Raw genomic sequence first — 22,841 nt, forward strand, 5'->3', positions numbered from 1 at the left:
TTACAAATTTAGAATTAGCTTAAGTCATTAACTATATTTAGAGCTTGCCTTCGTCCCTTCTGAAATATAAAGGATGGCTGCAGTAATGGGTGTATTTGATGAAGAAAAAAGATCCATTTTTGATCTGTTTAAGTACATCATTTCTGTGTTTGAACATGACTTTGACAGATGTGGGGTACAATGAAAACTCCACATTGATGGGAAAACAAACAGGCAGCATTCTTCATTTTATTATGTGAGCTCCCCACACAGTATGTCATGTGGAATTTGTGTGGGATCTTATTTACTATATCACAAAAGCTGTCCTTCGTGTATATTTATGCAGAAACAAAAAAACAGGCTGCTTTTACATAAATCAAATGTCACTTCAGAAATAATACTCTGGAATGTTCAGAAAACATTCCAAAGGTTTTGTTCCATTGGAAAATATAATTTCCCTTTCACAACAACCAATTAACTGAAAAGGTAAGGTATATTTAATAAAAATAAAGTGACCTTCTGGTTAGTGACTAAGCTGTCAGGAACTATGGAAGGAGACTCACCAGCTCTTTCTAACTTGAGACAACCAGAAAGACAGATACCAGGGGAGAGAGGGTGGGGCAAAGGTTTCCCAGGTACTCAAGGACCACAGGAATAGGACAGTTGACCTGACTCTGACAATATCTTCCTGAGGCTCTGGTTTCATTCACATGAGTGCTCAAAGGCTCCTGAAAAATCCATTACACTAGACTTAAAACATTTATTTCAGACAAATAAGATAAATTATGTACAATATAAAATGTAAAAAATGAAGAGAGCAATTTTTGACCGATGCTGGTAAATTCCTTGACCCAAGAAAATTCAGCCTATCAAAGCTGAGGAAGACCTACCCCAGTCATGCTGTTAGTTTGTGGCCAGTATTAGAACTTAGTCATTTAATTGAAAAGCAAATGGCAATTTATGAGCAAGAAATCAACTGGAAAAAAAGGAATTACCTATGGTTCTGAGAAGGTAATAACCAGCCTGAAAGGCAACAGGGCAAAACCATAAACCTGCTCATTCGAAGAACAAGGTGACTACTCCCTGCCTCGCTTCACACAGAGCCTTTTTAGGGGTTCCACCATGACCCACGAGGGCTCCTGTCAGGGGAAAAGCACGCCTTTCCTTTGCCACTATGTGGGAGGCTTTCATAGCTATTATCTTTCCACAGGCTCCCTGGGTGTGTACATTCCCTTGAAGATTATTTCAGTATGTGAAGTTTTTGTTTTAAAAGCATTTTTAAAAAGAATCAGCAGAGGATTAGAGCACTAGCTCCTAATGACCTCTTTGTTGTTTTCAAAAGAACTGGTCAGTTGGAAGATTGCTAAGTCTGTTCAGTGGATGGACAAAGGCAGAGGACAAAATGCAAAGCTAGGAGTCAAGGAGACTTCCTTGCCATCTTTGACATTGTGGGTTGGTATAAAATCTACAGGTAAGCTCCCAATTCTGGTTCTTGTACATCTGTGAGGTTCTGAGAGTCATGGAGGCCGAGGGTAAGCTCATAAATCAGGCACCCCAAGCAGTGACTAGCACACAACATGAAATACATATTCATGGGAGGGAAGAAAGGGAAGGAAACAGTCAAGAGAAGGAAACACTTAGATCACAACAGACACTGGTATCCACTAGGTTCCCAATATATGAGAAAATGAGCCCTCTCAACTCAGTGTTAAGTTCTTCCCAGATTCCTTTAAAGACTGGTGCTGGGGACATAAGAGATTTTGTGACTGCTAACAAAACTTGAAGCTTCACAGTATGGCACTTTAGTGTTAAACCAACACACTAAGTGGATCATAACAAAGAATGGAAGAATTGAAGCCAGGCACCAGTGGCTCACACCTGTAATCCTAGCTACTCAGGAGGCAAGATTAGGAGGATCATGGTTCAAAGCTAGTCCAGGCAAACAGTTCATGAGACTCTATCTTGAAAATACCCAACACAAAAAAGAGCTGGTGGAGTGGCTCAAGTGGTAGAATGCTGGCCTAGCAAGCATGAGGCCCTGAGTTCAAACCCCAGTACTGCCAAGAAAAAAAAAAAAGAGAAAGAGAAAAAGAAAATATGTAAAGGAATTTAATTTGCCACAAAGGTGTACAGTACAGGTATGTCACTATAAAAATGTGTTTAATGCGACTGGGTAACCACCTGAGAAAGATAAGAAAGCCAGATTCCTGTCTCATTTCTTATACCAAAATTAATTTCAGATGGATCAATTTTCCAAATATATAAAGAAAGCCCTAAGAGAAAGCAGGGGTGAGCAGTGAATATATCAATAATCTCAGAGGGAGAAATAGGTTCCTTCTAAGCAGGCACAGCACCCAGACTCCAACAAGCAGGAAAAATATTTGCAAGACAGATACAAAAAGCTGACTTCCTTAATTTAGACAGATAAAGTGCATTTAACCCCTCACACTGGCAACACTCTGGGATATAGCCTAGAAAACTCACCAAGACACTATTAAAGGCAGCGTCTATGACATGTAACATCTCTGTAGATTTGGCAGTGCTTCTCAAAATCCAGGAAATATGTTATTTTAGCAATCCCTGGGGTACAAAGGATTTACCTCATACTCCCATGGTCCAAGGTTCCAGCTTGAAAGTCAAGGTTGCAGAAGAAGCAGTGTATGATTCACACTGTAATCACATTCAACCCCTGTCCCACTAACAGTGCTCAAAGGGACTGATGATCCCCTCAAAGCCAGATCACACGGGCACCTGACAGACACCGTGTCCTAAGAAGCTTACCTCCAGGTTGCTTACCTGCTGATATGTAAGCCTCCTCCCCAGACCCCCATATCTGGAAGGCTTTCACTTTTCTAATATAATGTTCGTATCTCCCAGAGTTGATCCTCAAAACGACATTTGTCGAATGAGTGAACAAGTGAAGGAATGAATGTGTAAATTCGACAAAGTACATTTGTTGAATGCATGAATGTGTAAATGAGCTAAACTAGCTAATTTGGAGTGCTAGTGGGTGGGCAGATTAGAGCCAGGACTGCAACTTTCACGTAAGTGGAAGACTGAAGGAAAAAAAGGAAGAAGAGACTTAAAACTTTTAGATAGTTTTCTAATACTTGTAAGGTAAGTCTTGGGTGTGAAAATTATTTTTAAGCATGCAAAATTATCTTACAGTAAATGGTAATGAATCTTATGAATGTAGCAGGTTGGGTTAGATCAGATGAAACCAAAAACTCTTCAGCTGGGGAAGACTGGTTCATTAAATGTCAATGTTCCTGTAAACAGGCAGGCTGCATTTATTGTGCCCCTGGGAAAGGCTCTGGAATGAACACAGAAAATACTTCTGTTCATTAGTCTTTTTAGCTTGGGGCTGAGTGCTGACCTAAAAGGGAAAAGCCCTGCCCTCTAGATTTTACATAATGTGCCCTTATCAATTCCCGTCAGGAGGACTGTCCCTGCAGGGGTGGTGGCAGGCTGCTAGCGGTACTTGCCTCAGCCCAGGGCCTGCTGGGAGCACAGGCTGGTTTTCCCACACCTGCCTCACCATGGGCTGGAGAGAGTCATTTTAAAAGAAAAGGCAAATGCGAAGAGAAGGAAGGACAGGGAAGGATAAGGGAAATTAATAGAGCTAGCAAGCTGATTGACTCATATAATTCAGACAAAGAGAGGAAACCAAGTCCATGTATGTGCGACAGCAGGCCCAAGGTCACCAGGGAACTTATGGGCAGCTGCAAAGCATGTTTTCCTCTTCCAACCAACCCCTCCTCAGGGTCAGCTGGGCAGCAGGAGGAAGCACTTCCCAGCCACAAGCTCTGGACACTGTGTGTTTTCAGTGGGCAACAGCAAAAGAAAAAAAGAAAAGCAAGGAAAGGAAAGACACCCCTCTAAAGAGGACACTCATTCAGAGCTGGTAGCAGAAGCATCTGTCAGTGCTCAAGACTTACCCACCTTTTGGGGTGTTTGCCATATGTTCCTAGAAAAGTATGTGAAACAGAAAATGAGGGCAACTCAGAGAAGTCAGAAGTTGAGAGTAAAGGTAATGGTAAAATTAGAACATTTTAATAATGTAGAAAACATTATCAAATATGAAAATGTATTTTCTTCCTGGCTGTGGTAGCCAATCTCCAAAAATGACAGTCCGTGCCCCCAGTCACCCCCTTCCTATGTGTCCCAAGGGATGAAACTCCCTCCATTCACCCTTTCCCTAGGATAGAGTTGAAGCAAAACGGTAGGACTTCTGAGACTTGATCCTAAGATGTCTTGAAGCTTTTCCCTAAGCCTTTTGGAAAGGTTGATGTGGGAGAAGTCAACTGCCTGGCAGGGTCTTCCTGTGAGGAAACACGTGCTGGTCACAGCGGAGTCAGCCACCCTAGCAGAAGTACTGGTGTGCGCATGAAGAAGCCATGTTGGCTTCATGGAATGAGTTCAGCCCAAGTGTCATCAGGCTGCAACACCACAACAGAACCCAAATCAGAACTGCCCACTCACAAAACCAAGAGTGAAAATAATGAACGACCCACAAAGCTTCTCCAAAGACAGAGACAGTTGAACCACTAGCTAGCCACACTGTGAGAACACATCAAAACAGATTTCTTACAAGGCATGAAGAAATGTAAATGAAGAATGTTAGTAAACAGCCAGGAGCGCTGATGCTTGGTTATGGCTGGAAGGCCTAAGAAGTGTTTCTACGTTTTCTTCTAGGGTATTTTGAAAGCTAGCAGGTGTCTGAGTGTACATCGCATAACTATAGGAGGGCAGGCCAGGCGTTAGCTGGAGTTGACTGTGGGAGAGGAAGCCACGAAGGCAGAGAAGAACCCAAAAGTGACCACAGGAGGGCCCAGGACTTTGTCAGCTGGACATTCAGTGATAATATTTCATTTTCAATCTGAAACAGTTAGCCCTGTTTGTTTTTTCTCTTACAAACTCCAGAATGCTCTAAGGTTAGAGAGGTATTTATACCGCGAGCATAAATGTGGATTCAATTGAGTTGTCCTAGATCATAAGGCAACTCCTCTTTGATTCTTTAATTTCCCTCGATTTAAGTCTTACTGTATTTCAATCAGATGACTCTGAAGAGGCTTGAGCTCAAATTCAAACCTAAAAAAATAAAACAAAGATGAAAGCATAGACTAGAATGGAGAAATCAAAAACAAACAAAGCACGGTTCAAGAACAAAAGGACAAAAGCTGGAGAAAGCTGGTGCTTTGTGACAGAGAACATCCCCCTGGGGTCTCACCCCTAACAAGCTGATTGAATGCCCTTGACATTTGAGATTTTGAGAACTGTGTTGAAACATTTCTTTACCTGGAAGAAAAGAATAGCTCTGTGAGAGCTGGTGGCAATGCAAGTTCTAGGTAAGAGCCCTAAACTGAGGGCTCACTGCAAGGTCCAGAGGACAGAAGTTCAATGTCAGCCTGGGCAAAAAGCTAGTGAGACTCCATCTGAACAGATAAGCCGGTGTGGTGGTTCAAGCCTGCTATCCTAGCTGTGCAGAAGGTACAGGAAAGAGAATCGTGGTCCCAGGCCAACTGAGCAACTGAGCAAAAACTTGAGACTCTATCTGAAAAATACCTAATGCTAAAAAAAGGGCTGGCTGGGCATGTGGCTCCAGTGGTAGAGCACCTGCCTAGCAAGTAGGTGGCCCTGAGTTCAAACCCCAGTATAGCCGATAAACAAAACAAAACTATCCCCAAAGAGAAAGAAAGCGCAAGAGTGAGCGAGAATTAGAAGCTAGAGCTTTATGGGTATCTACTGCATGCAAATTCTGCACTGAGGGCTTGGTGTCCCCTCTGCAGAAGACACAGGACAGAAAGGTCCAGTCACCAACCCGGGGTCATGAAGCATGACCACTCTGAGTCTCACAGGGAACCTTCACTGTGGGCTTCCACATTCTTGAGACACACACGGGACCAAAGTCAGGTCCCTGCCTCTAGGAACTGACACACGGATGCGGCAAGCACATATACACACTAGTCATTTCACAGAAAGTCATTTCTGCGATTCCCAGCTGCATTTGAAATGAGACTTGCAGAAGGATCGGTATCCTAACAGGTGGAAGAGAACTGCCATGGAGCCTGCAGCCCCTCCACAGTGCACACCCGAGGGCCTGCTGTGGTGAAGGGCGTGCTCTGTCCAGGAAGACAGAGCATCAGAGCTTGGAACAGCTTGGAACAGCTCTAAGCAATTCTTTTGATGTCTGCTTGGCAAAAAAGCATTTCTTATTAAAATAGAGTGACTCACAGCTTGTATTTTGCCAAATATCCTAAACGCTTGTGAGAGATTCCCTGTGTCTTTTCAGGGTTCAAAAAATTAATTTTGAATACTAGTTGTTGTCACCTGTGAATTTGTCCTGGCAGCCAAGACCTACCCCAGGTATTGGACAGGTATTGGACACTGGACATTCTTGGGGCCTCTGCTCTCAGAGCCTGGGCTAGGATGCCACACCTCTCGGTGCAAGAGGCATTGGTTGCTTGTGGTGACTCAGTTTCTTTTGTGAAGCAAATGAGAAATGTTAAGAAAACATAAAGTGCTGCTCCCTTATGATCAAGGGATGTTTGCTTTGCTTGGCATTATTTTTCAGTTTCCTGTTTTATTTAAAATTCTTTTTTTTTGCAGTACTAGGACTTGAACTCAGGGCCTACAACTTAAGCCACTCCATCAGCTTTTTTTAATGAAGGGTTTTTTGGAGATAGGGTCTCGTGAACTATTTGCCCAGGCTAGCTTCGAACCTCGAACCTCCTGATCTCTGCCTCCTGAGTAGCTAGGATTACAGGTGTGAGCCGCCGCACCCGGTAAAGTCACCTAGTAGACTTCAAACATCACCTCTCCTTTTCTTTGAGCTGGGGTATGAGCAGACACCACTTAGTTAGACAAGGCATGGGGCTTTGCAGCCTTGGGGTATACCTTCTTTTCTTACCCTTTCAACACAAACAGCTATTTCTCTCCAGCTAAATCTAGAGTTCTTTTGCTGTAAATGGTACAAATCACTATTTTACATTTTGAGAACAGGATGTGCACTAGACACTGCACCAAGAACAGCACTGGACATACTGCTTACTCGACAGACTTGAAAAGTCTCCTCCTCCCCTCCCCCAAAATGTACCACCCACAGGGAATTCTTGGTTGCAAGTTGGGTTCATTCCATGTTCTTTTTATGGCACTAAATAGCAGTCACGGAGGTATGGCCACATTAATAAAAAAAACTAGGGTCCTTTCTAAGCATCATGGGGGTTTCCTGAAGGCCTCTTTCCTCTCTGAGGAGGACAGTGCTGGGGAGAAGGGCCTGCAGGGTGACAGGAGGGAGTGTGCAAGGGATGGGGCTGCAGAGCACTGCACAGTCCCCACTCCCCACTGTGGGCTGTCGGAGTCAATCAGACTTGCAGCTCATTGGAACTTGGTCCCCACAGCAGTGAAGGAGGAGGGCAAACCTCAAAACAACATATCTCCTTTGTAGGACATGATCAGGACTGGCATCAGCAACCATATGAAACCAGCCTCCAGCAGACAGCAGTCAGAGACAATGCCGGGCTGGGAAAAGAATCCACTCCATTATGAAATAGAAGAAAGCTCAGCAAGTTGTTTGTTATCTATGTTCTCTGAGCTGATAACACGGTGTGACGATGACTGAAGAGTATCATCAACATCATGCTGAGGAAATTCTCTAAGTAAAAAACAAGCAAAACCATCATTGTAAACAAATTAAGATTTTAGTTTTGTTTCCAAACTTGATTGTGAGCTTCTGAGACTAACATAGCTAATTCTGTTCTTAATGAAAAATGGTACAACTTATGCACAGCTGTATCAATATTACAACTATTAAATAGTGGATTCTTCCTACACACACACACACACACACACACACACACACACACATATATAGACAGAGAGAGAGAGAGAGAGAGAAGGGAGAATTTATGGACTTGAACTATATATATATATATATAAATCTATACATATTTATATAGATTTATTTTTATATTTATATAATATATATATAAATCAACAAATGTCACATAGAAAGTGTTGTCTAATTGATTTGGACATGAACCTTCATAAAGCAAAATCATTAGGGTAAATATAATAATTATAAGAAACAAATAATACCAATGAAATGACTTTTAAAGGTGTTAGGTAAGTTTTCATTCTCATTGGGAAGAAGCGTGTACTGAATACCTACCCATGGCTGGGGCTGAAGTAAGCAAAAATCTGACTTGACAAAAAGATAAGACCTATTACAGAGGATTTCTTGAACTCAGGGTCTCACATTTGCTAGGCAGGAGCTCTACCACTTGAGCCACTCCATCAGCCCTGTTTTGTGTTGGGTTTTTCAAGATAGGAGCTCACAAACTGTTTGCCCGAGCTGGCCTTGAACCCTGATCCTCCTGATCTCTGCCTCCAGAGTAGCTATGATTAAAGGCGTGAGCCACTGGTGCCCAGCTCACAGAAGATTTCTTATTTTAAATGTAGACCAGTCCCCACGTGCCCATACCCATCAGTCAGCCACCTGGCAGATCTTGATAAAGAATTCTAAGTTCAAGTCTGGCAATGCACTAGGGACTTCCAGCAAAAGCTTCTACTCTGCTCTATCAAGTTGGTGAAGGCCTGTGAGGCACCATGACCGGCCTACAGACCAGGAGGAAGGCAAGACTCTAGTTTGCTTTGAAACCAATGTCTGAGAGGCTTCTAACGAGTGAGTTTGACCTTGTGTTCATCTGCTGGATTTCCTGTTGCTCAAGTACTTTGCTACCATTGGAAACAACAGCCGTCCTTATTATCTTCAGCTCATGTGAGTACCTACATGAGTTCCTAAAAGCAAATCAGTAAGTTTTGAAAACTAAGATCTCTCATAGGCGCCATGTTCAAGTCCATAAATCCTCCTCAAATATAAGATGTGGGTTTTGGACCTCTCCCTAATATAGAAGGAAGTGTCACATCTTCCCGGTTGTGCAGCATTTCCAATGATCCAAAGCGTGGTCAGAGATACAAAAACCACATTTCAAGTGACCCCTGCTCACACATGGCTAGGGGGCTGCGCTGAGCAGCACAGAAATTTGTATTGGGCAGAATTGCTCCCCATGGTGAAAGACGGTGTGTATATGCTCCTGATTCGTGTGGAACAGCATCTCCCAGTGTCCACACAACTGAGAACACTCAAGTGAGTACAGACCACACAGACCATCATCACCCTCCTTTCCTCTGAAGTATCTGGGGGCAACAGGGCTCTTGTCCACAGTTCAAAAGTGTTCCAAATCTTTCCCCGTGACAGGTTAGTATCACCTCGTAAATGTGTACAGTACACATTTATGAGAACATGGTGACACCTCAACAACCAGAATGTACAAGGGGAATAAAAGTATCTCAGCTAAATACAGGCTAACTCATTTCCCCTCAGTTTTGTCAGCATTTTCTATAAGTTACATCAGTTTATGTTTAACATAAAATGTTAACTAATTCAGAATCTTATATTAACATTCACTGTTCTGGTAATTTCAGGTAAAGCAAAAAACAGAATTGCCTTAACTCCAGGATATAAGATGCTTGAGTCACATCTTCAGCCCTTTTTTCTCTGGCTATTTTTGAGATAGGGTGTCACTTTTTGCCTAGACCAGCCATCCTATTTTGTTTCCCTCCAAGTAGTTGGGATGTCAGGTACCTGCCACCATGTCCAGCTTTTTTCCAGTGAGATGGGGTCTCAGGAACTTTTTGGCCAGGCTGACCTTGAATAGTGATCCTCCAGTTCTCAGTTTCTCAAGTAGCTAGGATTATAGGTGTGAGCACCAGTACTTGGCTACTTCATAGTTTTTTGAGACAGGGTCTTGCTACATTGCCCAAGTTGGCTTCCAAAGACCCTCCTGCCTCAGATTCCTGAGTATCTGGGAGAATAGGTATGCATCATCATGCTTGGCTCGGGCTCCTTTGACTTTTTTTTTAATTGAAATTTGCCTGTTTTCCCTAAAAGTACAGTTTTTTCAAAAGCTGGTTCATGGTGAGTTATGAAGTACTGTCTGCACTGCCTTGCTCTCCATGGGCAGCTGTAAACTTTCCCTGGAGCCATCGTGAATGTCTGTGACGAGCCTGATATATTCACAAACAAATACTTCTCTTTGATAAGTCAGATCATTCTGACAGAATCTTATTTTAGAAAAACAGGTCAGAGTTCAGTATATGACAACAATCTGTTTTTAGAGTAAAATCTACAGGGGGTGGGGGGAGAGAAGGAAGTCTTTGAAAGGTGTTCCTACCATTTAAGTCTCATAGTTCTGTATGATTTCTAGTCGTGCCTGTAAACAGCTGGCATGGAAAATGACTTCCCTTGTCTTTGCTTCTATAATATTTTCCGTTCTGTGGGGACCAACAGGAAGCTGCCATGGGGGAGGGCTGCCCAGGGAGGAGCCCAGGAAGAGGTGGCTTCATTTGTTCAATGCCCATCCCTCCTCCAGCCCTTTCCCCAACCCCCCCCACATTCACACGCAGTAGTTAAAATAAGACAAAGATTATGAAATACTATTTCAGTGAGGAAGAAACATCTAACAAAGGGAACACGGTGGTCTGGAGGTAGGAAACAGACCAGTGAGCTCTGTTTGCCTGTCACCCTGGCTGTTGACAACAGCAGTGTAAGAAGCCCACTGTCCTGCCTCAGTTGCCTCCCAGGACCCACCAGAGCCAAGCCTCCAGGACCCAAGCCCCTAGTGGCCTTTTTTTTTTCTGTTGAATATTTTCTTAGGTTTATATTTCTAAGACTGTAGTCATAATTGATGAATCATGGTCAAGGTCAGCTTTTACAGTGGTTTAAAGCAACATCTGAGTATTCTAGACGGTGTCTATAAATAGCTGTCCTGCTTGCCAATCACACTCCGCTGACCCCGCCTCCCCCCGGACTGCAGTGACAGGATTGTGACATCCGGATTGTGTGCCCTCTTCTGCACACGATTTGGAACAATTCACAATACTAAGTGAATGTATCAGAATGCCATGAAGACTATTTTAGCTGCTAGTATTTCTGAATATTACATTTTATGATGCTATCTCTGGGCCAGGCATGGTGGCTCAACCCTGTAATCCCAGCTATTTGGGAGGTGGAGATCAGGAGCCTATTGGTTCAAGATCAGCCCAGCAAAACAGTTACCAAGACTCTATCCCAATCAAGAAATGGGGCATGGTGGCAGCACCCATGGTCCCAGTCACTGGGAGGCAGAGGGAGGGGGATCTCTGTCCAGGTTGGCCCTATCTGAATAATAACTAAAGACCTGGAGCTCAAGTGGTAGAGTTCCTGCCCTGCAGGCAAGGTCCTGAGTTCAAACCCAGTATGGCCAAACAAACAGGCAAAAACCAAACCAAACCTACCACCCAAAAAAAAAGTGTTTCTTATGGCCGGGGAGTGTAGCTCAGTGGCAGAGAGCACCTGTAGAATGTGTGAGACCCTGTGTTCAGTCCTCAGCACCAACCTCACCCAAGCCCCCAAACACACTTGGTTCTCATTAATATGAAGATAATTTAAAAATTACAGAAGTTTTTGCTATTCGATACTTACTGCTTTTGTCTTCAGTAATTTCTTTCTGGGTCCAAAGGTGCATTAAAGGGTTTCTTTTGGTTTAAAAAAATCTGTAATAATAATAAACATTCTTGTCTATGGTCTTGTGCGTTCTTTTTTCTTCTTCTTTAACCAAGCTTATCAAGGGATAACAGATATGCAAAGAACTACACGCGTTGTTTAACATGCTGGATTTGATGAGTGTGGACCCATACAAGTACTCACGGCTAGGGCACTAGACACCTCCGCCGCCCCCGCCTAAGGCTCCATGCGTCCCCTGGCTTAGCTTTCTTTCTTCCCTCCCTCCTTCCCTCCTCCCTTCCCTCCTTCCACACTGAAGATCTACCTCATAGGTTCTGAAGCACACAATATCATATTATTAACTATAGGCACTATACTGTTCAATCTAGAACTTACTCACCTCGCAGAGGTGAAATTTATACTGAGAGACAACTTCCTGTTGCTCCCCATCCCCACCCCTGCCCCTTTGGCAGCCACTACTGTATTCTTTGGCTTTATGGGCTTGACCATTATAGCTGCCTCATGTGAGTGGGAACACGCAGTATGTCCTGTTATGTCTAGCTTACTTCACCCACCCGGTTCATCCATGTTGCAGTGGCAGATTTCCTTTTTTAAAGCTGCATAATATTCCACTGTATGTACACAACCCATTTTCTTTACTCACTCATCTCTTGATAGATACTTTGGTTGATTCCGAATCTTGGCTATCATGACTAATGCTGCAATAAATATGGGAATACAGGTATCTCTTCACGGTTCTGATTTCAATTTGTTTGAACATATGCCAGCATGGGATTGCTGAATCCTATAACAGCTGTATTTTGAATTTTTTGAGAAGCCGCCATATTGTTTTCTAAAACTGCTGCACCTTTTTACATTTGCCACCAGCAATGTGTAAGAGTTCCAATTTCTCCACATCCTCACCAACACTTGTTACCCTTTTTTCATAACAGCCATCCTGAGATGTGAGGTCACACATCATTGTGGTTTTGATTTCTTTGATAATTAACAAGGTTGAGCATCTTTCACAGAGCTGCTGGCTATTTGTATATCTTCCTTAGGGAAATGCCTATGCAAATCCTTGGCTTGTTTTTTTTTTGTTGTTGTTGTTGTTCCTTTGCTCATTTTTACAGCACACTATTGGTATTCTTTGCTGCTGAAGTATAGGAGTCCTTTAAATATTTTGGAAATTAACCTCATCAGATAAAGGGTTTTGTAAATATTTTCTCCCATTCTGTAGGTTGGCTTTTAACCCAGTTCCTCATTTCCTTTGCTTGTAGGTGTGTCCTTTGGAGACAGGTGGTGCTTAAAGAGGGGAAACTCAGAACTTTGTTACCTGAGTTCAAATCCTACCAGTCCCAGGCAAATAACTTACTCTTTGTGTCTGGTTTCCTTGTCTGCTAATCTTGGACAATATTAAAACTTTATCCAAGAGCTCAGGATGCAGTTCAGTGGTAGAGCTTTTGCTGAGCATCTACGAGGCCAGGCCATAGGTTTGATCCCTAGCACCAAACACACACAAGCAACAACAAGAAGCTACTTTATCTAACTAATGTGCTTCATCTGTTCCGTCAGTAGATTCAACTTTGACCTACTCAATGGAGCAATACTTTTCATGTCTGTTCAGGAGTTTTGTGGATATTTATCAGTCATTCCCAGATCTGTAATTTATAAAGCAATTGCCAGAAATGATGTTTTTTAAAAAATGTTTCTAGATAATCAAGCTCTGTGTTTTGTTTTGTTTTTTTCAGTACTAGGGATCAAATCCAGGGCCTCGTGCATGGTAGGCAAACATTTAACCACTGAGCTATATCCCCAGCCCAAAACTCTGACATTTTTTAGACTGATTTATTCTCTAACACTATCTATAACTCTATCTATCTATCTATCTATCATCTAGGTCCTAAAATATTTTTGGGTGGTAGAGAAGGTAAGGTATTTGAAGATGTTGATTTGCAAACAGTCTCATAGATCTAATTGAGATTAACGAGGGTTTGTATTTTGTTTAGTTACTTAGTAATGACTGAGTGTGGCGTTATTAGCGTCAACAGACAACATCAAACACAGTTTCAAATGAATGAATGCTTCAGAGGGCACACTCCCTAATTCCGTCCTCATCTCCACCCAAGCCAATCCCAACCATCTGACTAAAGAGACCACGTGAGCTCCTCAGCAACAGCTGCCTCAGCAACAAGGGTATGGCACAGTTTTTACCACACGCTTTTTGGCTCTGTCTGTTTGTGTTTTGGTTTGGGGGAAGAAGGAAGAGATGTCAGTGAGCCCAAAGCTCTACCTCAGAGCAGACTTTAAATATAAAATGACTCTAATGCCCTCATGGCAAATACCAATAGAGATGACCTGGCCTCTCTGGGAGACCACAGCAGCCTTAATGAGCTTTCCAGAACTGATGTTGTGACTTTCATTCTAAATGACTACACAAACAAATCACTCAATAGATGGCAGAAAATGGGCTACCAAATGACCAGGAGGCACATGATATCATGCACATCAAAAAGGAACAAGACCAAAATTCAATTTGGAACTTGGTTTAAGCACAAAGTTCCTAATTCACTTAGGTGGCTCGATTAAATAAACTGCACCCAAAGAAGATCAAGTACATACATAAGTGTAACAGAGAAGGTCCCCAGTTACCCTCCCTAAACAAAGAGCCACAGGTCCAATTTAGTTAGAGGTGTCCTCTAGGTTTATTAACAAAGGTTTAATTTGTTTTTAAGAAACTGTTGGATCAACTTGGTGCAGGGTGACTTAGAGAGTGATGAGAAAAAGGTAAATAGACTCAAGATTTAGCCAACTGGCCCCTTCTGTCTTGGGCCTTGGTGGCGGCTTCAATGCTCTAATGTCTTAGATACTCTCACTTTGCCTTCCTACTGTCCATTTTGATTCTGTTACTTCTAGGACTACATGGAAGGAGCACAAAAATGTCTACATCACTTGAAGTCTTTAAAAAAAACGAGTTGATCGAAAGAACCGATCTAATTAGCAGGGGACAGAACTGGAGGCACATACAGGTTCCCACTTGCATTCCAGGACAATTGTTCCTGCTAGAGCAGGATCTTTAACAAGCTTCCTAACCTAAAATGTAGAGATTTCTGGTTGATTTTATACAATCTGAAGTCCAATGAAAATCTGTCTGCTTCCTCCAATTATTATCAAGGAATTTAATTTGGAATCTAATAATGTAAAAGATTTTTTCCAAACTTGATGCTTGTCTTGGGACTTAACAGTAAGTGTGGATCCATCCAGCAACTCTACTTCTAGGGTTATACCCAAAGGAATGTAAGTCAGGTTACAATAAAGTCACCTGCACACCCATGTTTATTGCAGCACTATTCACAATAGCCAAGCTATGGAAACAACCAAGATGCCCCACCACTGATGAATGGATCAAGAAAATGTAGTATTTATACACAATGGAATTTTATTCAGTCATGAAGAAAAATGAAATTTTGTCATTTGCAGGTGAATGGATGGAACTGGAGAACATCATCTGAAGTGAAGGTCCAGAAAGCCAAAGGCAGCATTTTTTTCTCTCATATGTGGAATATAGGCCCAAAAGAAGGAAGTTAAGAAAGGGAATATGGTTGATGCACTTCCTATACAAGAATGGATATAGAATTTTTAAACCTGTTGAAATCACCATTAAGAAGGAGACTGAGAAAAAACAAAAAGTGGGGCGGGGGGGTGAGGACTAAGGTAGAAATGAGAAAAATAGAAGGGATGAACCAATTTGGGTTATAATACATATATACATGAAAATGTCACAATGAAACTCCCATATAGCTATTTTAAACAAACAAAAATGTCTTCTTTCAAAAATGGAGAACAGGAAGGTAAAGCAGGTCCTGTCTGGGGGTTGGTAGCAGTGAGAAGGGAGAGGCTATAAGGAAAGGATTTAGGAGGTGAATCTGGTGGAAGTAGAATGTACTCGTGTATGAAAATGGAAAAATGAGACCTGTTGAAACTATTCCAGAATGGGGGAAGTGGGGTAAAGGAGAGTGATGGAGGGGTGAATTCAACTATGACATATTGTAAGCACTTTTGTAAATGTCATAGTGTGCCCCCAGCACAACAATAATAAGATTTTTTTAAAAAGTCTGGATCCAGTTCCTGGAGGTTCAGGCAGCTTGCAGGTGAGGATGGGGGTCGGGGGAAGAGCTGGCTGGCTGTTCTGTGCCCAATGACAGGGAATGCAGAATGTCCTCTGTGTTCTTTTTCACTCTTGAGCTGTTCATACTTGCTTAAGTAGCCTGTATTTACTCTCCAATCAAAGGCGAAACTTCTTAACTGTTACATCTTGATTAGAGCATAGACTGATAAAATAAATTATTCCTTGCAACAACCATCTCCCTGCCTCCCTCTCTTTACACTCAAACGACTTGGTAGCCATGAAATGGTGTGTTTCCTCTTTTACCTTTCCAAGCTAGGATCCTTTATTCTATCGAGACCATTGAATGAAAGGACCAATGACAATGAAGAAAAAGGTGTTCTGAGTGAGGAATCTCCTTTTTCATTTCTGGCTTTAATTATGAGGATAGGACTTATTTTTAAAAAGAAAATCCTCTCTTTTTGAAGATGAAAGAGCTGCATATCAAAGAGTGCCAGTATTTTTATAAACCTTGTAGAGTTTGTAGATATATTTTGTTAGTAAAATATTTGCAGCTCACCTTTATAATGGAACAGACAACTACACATACAGCTTGGCATGTGACACAGAGCTTGGTTCGTGTGTGATAGTGACATTATCACGACTGGGTCCACTCCTATGATGCTACCAATAGAGTGAACACGTGTCATAAATATGAAAAGTCTCACAAGGTAATCATTCCTGGGCAACAGTTTTTAGGCTCAATGCTGCAGTAGAGTATCCTCTTAAAACAGGGATATCCTAGTGATTGTTCTCTTCTTTAGGAGAATATGGGCTGGAGATGTGGCTCATGCCCTGGGTTCAATCCCAGCAGAGAGAGAGAGAAAAAGAGAGAGACAGAGAGAGAGTACAAGAGAGAGAACTGGAAGACAACCATTTTTTTTTTTTTTTCCTAAACTTGTACTTCAACTCGCAACGAGAAAAAAACCTAAGCATCTTTTGAAAGGAGGTAACTTTACAAACACATGTCTGTGATGTAGTGTGGGATCCTTTTCAAACAGAACTGAAGAAGCCTCAGAGGTCATCTCGTTCAATGGTTCTCAGCAGATGCCACCTGAATCACCTTCATCATCACTGGGGGGGGAGGGGTGGTGTACTAGACTGTACTAAACCCCCTACCCAGGCCCAGTGCATCTTGGAAGTGTAGTCCAAACATTCATGGTTTCAAAGGCACTGGATTCCATTCTTTTGTACACTGAATTTTGAGCACCTGTTTCATTTTCACATGCAGAAATTCTAACCCTGATTGTTCAAATCAGAGTGGCAGAGCTGGGCAGAACTTGATCCACTAATCAAAATATCATTCTACTGCCCTACATGGCAACATTTATTAAACACTAAACTGTAGAAAAGCAGAAGGAACCTTCACTAATTTGCAATGGAAGCCAGAGCCTCATGCAGGCCAGGCAAGTGTTCTGCCACTGAGTTACACCCTCAGTTCCAGAACGAACATTTAAGTTCTGCAACTATCTTACAGGAATATCTTAGCCCTTTCTAAGATATTCATTTATTCTACAAATTTTTCTTGGATGCCCAGATTACCTATGGCACACTGTCAGAGCAGTGGGGGCTACATGTGCAACTGAGCAGAGATGACACACTTACACAGAGAGGTACAGTCCAAAGTATTCTGCAGTGAACACACAGGAGTCAAAAGATTCTAACTGGCTGCTTCAGATGATGAAGGAAGACTTCACTGAGGAAGGGCCCTTCCAGCCAGGTAGGCAGGGGGGGCTGGGCTAGCAACAACCATGGACAGGGGAGGAACACACCGTACACTCTTCTTCACTAGCCAGTGTAAACATTAAGCCTTCCATCACATTGGGGCTGCAACCTTCAAAGGCATGGCTTCTGCAAAAGTGCTTAAAATGAATGGAAAAGGAGAAGTGGAAGAAAACATGAACCTTGTACCTCGTTCAAGGATGGTGCCCAACTTGGCCTTCCACTCATTCCCACCCATCAGGCTCTCCGACCTTTCCTGGTTTTGCCCCCCACCCCTGACGTGGGAGAGGGAATCCCAGCACTCACCCATGTCTTACAGATTATTCTTCCTAGATGGGAACCAAGGCTCAGAAGGAATTGACAAGCTTGCTGAGATCAGATAGGCTTTGATCTAGATACTCTGTGCCCAGACCAGGGCTTCTCTGCTAAGTAAGTTCCCTGGGAAGGGCCTGGCTGAGGTAGTATCTGGGACAGGAAAGTGAAGAGCAAGATAGAAGGCTGTGTTCCAGGCCTCAGCTGTCAGGTTGGCTCCCTGTCCTCTTCCTGTCCTCAAGGAAGGCTCCCAGTCCTTACATGGCTAGAACCATGCCATGGGCCAATACAGCTGGCAGACAGCTGCCCTGTGTTTGCAAGCTTTAAGAAACAAATAAAAATAATCAGATTTTCTTTTCTGCTTTAGATCAGTAAACTAAATTAAAAAATGGGGGAAGGGAAACCCTTTTTTGACATCTAAGAACATTTGATGACAAAGCATTTTAGATGAACAAGGATTGCTCATTATTTCAATAAAGAGCAACACTTACAACAGAATAAATTCAGATAATGAAAAAGACACAACATTTTACCTCTTAAAAAGTCATTTTGGCTTGGATTATAAAGATGACATCATGTAGCACCATTCGTAGTGCTCAGAATTTACTGTAGGGTAAGACCTACCTACAGCTATAGCTCAGAGACCAGAAAAAAAAAAAAAAAAAGAAGGGGAAGAAAGCGTGGGAAGAGAAAAGAAAAGAGAAAAAACAGTCAGAGGTTTTCAAGACATAACAACAAGCATAAAGTAACACTCAACAATTTTGGATTTGAAACCTCTCATCACCTGTAATCCAGGCTCTCTGCCTCTAGAGCCTACTGAAGGAAACTGGATGAGATGTCAACTTGAAAACACCATGTGCTCTCCATAGATGGGAGCATCAGCCGTGTAGGAAAGCTGTGTCGTGTTCAAACTTACTGTTTAAGGCTCTACGGCAACACATAGCACTTTTGTTAAGAGCATGTCATACCATCTTATCGCCACCAGTCATTACAATTCTATTTTACCGTCTAAACTTCTTAAAAATTATTTCAAGGGCAGATGTGGTGATGCACATCTATAATCCCAGCACTCAGAAGGCTAAGGCAGGAGAATTGAGAGTTAGAGGCCAGCCTGGAGTGAGGCAGATAGAAATTAGGAAAAGATCAGGACACTTTTTTTTTTTTGTCAGCACTGGGGTTTGAACTCTGGGCTTCACACTTGCTAGGCAGGTGGTCTACCACATGAGACACTGCACAAGAACTTTTTTGTTTGGGGGTTGGGTTTTTTCCAAGATAGGGTTTTGAGAACTATTTGCCTGGGGCTGGCTTTGAACGTGATCCTCAAAGATCAGGACCCTTAAATCTCTATAACTTAATTTACAGCATCTCAGGTTAGAGCCCTCCTGTTCAATCAGGAGGGCTCCTTTACAATTGCAAATCCTTTGTTAGCTGCAGTTAGGAAAAGGGAACCTTGGACTTAGGTACCTGGAAATTAGCATAAGTGTACCAAGTCCCCCAGATACCCTCCTCCCAAGGCCATTGGAGACCAGAAAATGGCACAAGTTTTTCCCCACCTCCAAGATAAGGACAGGGTAGTACAAAAAATCTTAAAATAAAATCACTCCCTTTTCCCTGCTCACAGCTTCTCCATTCCACGTGGCAGAGACCAAACCTGTAATCCTCTTCCCTCTTTACCTATAATAAACTTCATCATTTCCCTTACTGTGTCCACTTGTTCTGCTTGGAGCCATTCACACCAGGACACAGGAGCTGGACACCCTCTGATCAGAATTCTCAGTGACCACGACATAATGAGACAACGTCAAAAAAAAAAAAAAAAAAAAAAACCTTAAAAATTTTTCAGTAAATTCAAGCTAATCTTAAAAAGATCTGAGACAGAAAATAAAACTTAAGCAGTAAAAAAGAAAGAAAAATAGAATATTTTTGGATGATGTGTTTATAAGAATCAAACAGGAAACTATTAGGATTAATTTTAGAGTGAGCAAAATTAAGATACAAAATACTAGTTATTACCAATCTGGAAATACACTGAAAAAATACACCAAAACACAAACTTTACGGTGTGACCTATGTAAAGATACCCGGAAAATTTTGTGAAAAATATATTTTAAAAAAATGTGAGTAAATGCATAGCCTATATCATATGCTTAGTAGCAAAGAATAAAATATTTAATCAGTCTTTCCCAAAATCATTTGTAAACTTAACATAAAACTTCAAAAGTTCACCTGAAAGAACAAACAGGGAAGAAATTCTGCAGAAAAGCACTGCACACACTACATCATTTAAGCAGTGTGGCACTGCAAAAAGACAGATTCATAGAGAAATGGGACAGAGTAGGTTAACCCAGAAACAAAACCTATTCATACTAAGAAGATATCACAAATCAATCAAACAAAATCAAATGGAAGTGATGGCACCAACTAGGTTGTAACTTAGATTAAAAAACAAAACAAAAAACAAGGGACCTTCACCCAATTCCATATACTGAAATAAGTCCCACATGAAATATGAATTTAAGACTTTAACAACAAAATTTTTGTTAAGGAAGAAAAACATGGGGCTTGTGGAGTGGCTCAAGCAGTAAGAGCACCTGCCTAGTAAGCGTGAGGCCCTGAGTTCAAACCCCAGTGACAGCAAAAAAAAAAAAGGAAAGGAAAAATGAGACAGGCTAAAGTAGGGAAAGTTTGAGACTAAACAGAAAAAACTATTACATCTCAGATTAACCACGCTTTGGCTCAGGTACTGCCCTCACCTGGCCAGGAACCACTCCTGCCCCTCCCCACTCATTATAATTGGATGACCATCTCCCGATTCCCCCATTCCCATAGATTATCATAGGTTTTACAAGCACCTAAAGAGCAGAAACAAGCTTTCGGCTTCTGGCTTCCCCCTGGGCCCCATGATGCCTCCCTTTGTATTTCTCGTCCGTAACTTTAATAAACTCCATTTATACCCACGTGTCCTTCGAAGGATTCTTCCTGGTGGGATACAAAGAATGTGGAAGTTGTCTGATCACAGACTGCACCAGTGCCGTTAATAAAAGTATATGACATACTTAAAACATGTCTGGAAAACAAATGACTTCCTAAACTAAGTAATAATACAACCTGGAAGGAACAGAGTAACAGATTCTATTATCTGGAAATTTTAAACTTGTTTTTATAAAATCAAATTTATATGCAAACGCCAAACTGGGTTTGCAAAAAAAAAAAAAAAAAAAAATTGTGGTAAAAATGATCATCAAAGGGTGAAGAGCTCTCCAGTAGACAAAGTTGTAACATTTGAATAAGATTTGTCAGTAAACTAAGACTAATTTTTGAGAAGGCAATTTGGCAATACATGTACATGTAGCTGGAGCCTTAAATATACCTGTATCCACGACCTCGTAATTCTACCTGTGGGATCCAGACAAGGGGAATGATCACGTATAATAAACACTCAGTGCATGAAAGAAAATGGAGACAAACTGAAAGTGCACTAAGTCAGCTGCAACAAGTTTTAAATGATGTTTTGAAAGAGTGTGTGGTAATGCTTAAATGCATTCACTGTCAAAAGCTAACAGCGAGATACTAAGATGCATATTCAGTCAGGACCCCTACTTTATTTTTTAATCTTTCAACTACAACTTTTTAGATTTAGTTGAACTAGTTTGATAGTTCATTAAAATATATGTATATGTGTGTACATACATATTTTACAGAGAGAGAAATATACCTGATGGGTGATACAGGTAGATGATAGATAGATGTAAATATATGGCTATATATATACATATATATGTATAGCTAGACTATATATATGTATATCTTTATCACCAGCTTAATGTCATTAATTTGTTAAAAAAAATAGAGCATAAGGCCAAAAGCCATGAATGTAGTATTAACATTCATTTCAAAATGTAATTAATAACCTCCATTTTTAAATTAAAGCCTCCATTTTTTCATCAAATAAAGTCATAAAAGAAATACTCAGTTATGGGTTGAAGATATATTAAAGAGCCCTCACATTTAAAACTACAAGGCAAAAATTAGTGACTTAGTTTCCCTACATGGGTGAGCGACACCACACACAAACATTCCGGATGATAAAAGACATCAATGTCTCCTCCAGCACCAGCACACACCCCGAACTGCATTCTGTCTACCTAAACTCTGCTCTGTCCCCGGAACTAAATGGCACCTCCATCTGTTTTCACTCTTGTCACCAGAATGACAAGAAAGTGTGGCCTCACTGGGACAGAAGCACGACAGGAATGCAGCATGCAGTGAGACATCAGCAGCAGGACTACAGAGGAGCCTTACAGTCCACCAGGAACAATAGCACAGCCTGTAGCCCAGTGAGGCCGCACAGACAGATGGCATCTAATTTGGTGCTGTAGCCTTAAAATGCCCAGAAAATGTGCTCAGCAGAAGGCCAAAGACTCCAGCTACCAAGGCCAGAGCTGGCAAATCTGCTACTTTGGTTGGGCAACCAAGCCTAGGAAGATAAAAGTAAATTAAGTCCTCAGCATGTGTGCATACTGCTTTCCTGTTAAGTACAAAATAACCTTTGAGTGACTGTCATTTAAAGTGTTTGAAGTAACCCAGAAAACCTGCACGCTGGTCATGTCATCTGTGTTTACAAATGACATGAGTTTATAAATGATGCTGCAATGCCCAAGACCCCTTGACTACTGTCCTTAGAAGTTTAATAGATTTTATTTTAGGCTTTATTTTTTTTTCTGTTGGGATTGTAAGTTTGCCTCAGATGTTTTAAATGCTTAAAAATAAAATACATTAAACCTATAAATGCAGTTAAAAATGTTTGAAGGAAATCCAATTAACTAAAATGAATCGCTAATCAGTCTTATTTTATGCATAAATAATGAGATTCATTAACAGAAGAACAAATTTTATAAGTGAAAAAGGGAAATGAGCTGAACATTGTTTTAAAATAATGTTTTGGAAAGTTTTTTTGGCAGTACTGGGTTTTGAACTCATGGCTTCACTCTTGCTAGACAGATACTCTATCACTTGAGCCACTTGGCCACTTCTTAAGCAGGGCTTCGCTCTTAAATTTTACTCTCTGTCATAAACTGGCTTCTCCAGCCTCTGGCTGCAGCCAGCAGCAGGGATGTG

The 22,841-nt window shown here is 41.5% G+C and overlaps 1 protein-coding gene and 1 long non-coding RNA gene across 7 annotated transcripts in view; both read right to left on the minus strand.

Moving 5' to 3' along the window:
- Tjp1 (tight junction protein 1) overlaps positions 1–22,841 on the minus strand; it is a 263,800-nt gene that overhangs the window by 131,634 nt on the left and 109,325 nt on the right. The window lies entirely within an intron of this gene.
- Positions 590–11,907, minus strand: LOC141419188 (uncharacterized). The gene is made up of 3 exons (XR_012443838.1): positions 11,850–11,907; positions 11,504–11,574; positions 590–7,633 (listed from the first exon to the last, which is right to left on the minus strand). It is a non-coding gene; the product is annotated as an uncharacterized lncRNA (long non-coding RNA).

Source organism: Castor canadensis, chromosome 19 (assembly GCF_047511655.1).
Source record: "Castor canadensis chromosome 19, mCasCan1.hap1v2, whole genome shotgun sequence".
Classification (NCBI taxonomy): domain Eukaryota; kingdom Metazoa; phylum Chordata; class Mammalia; order Rodentia; family Castoridae; genus Castor; species Castor canadensis.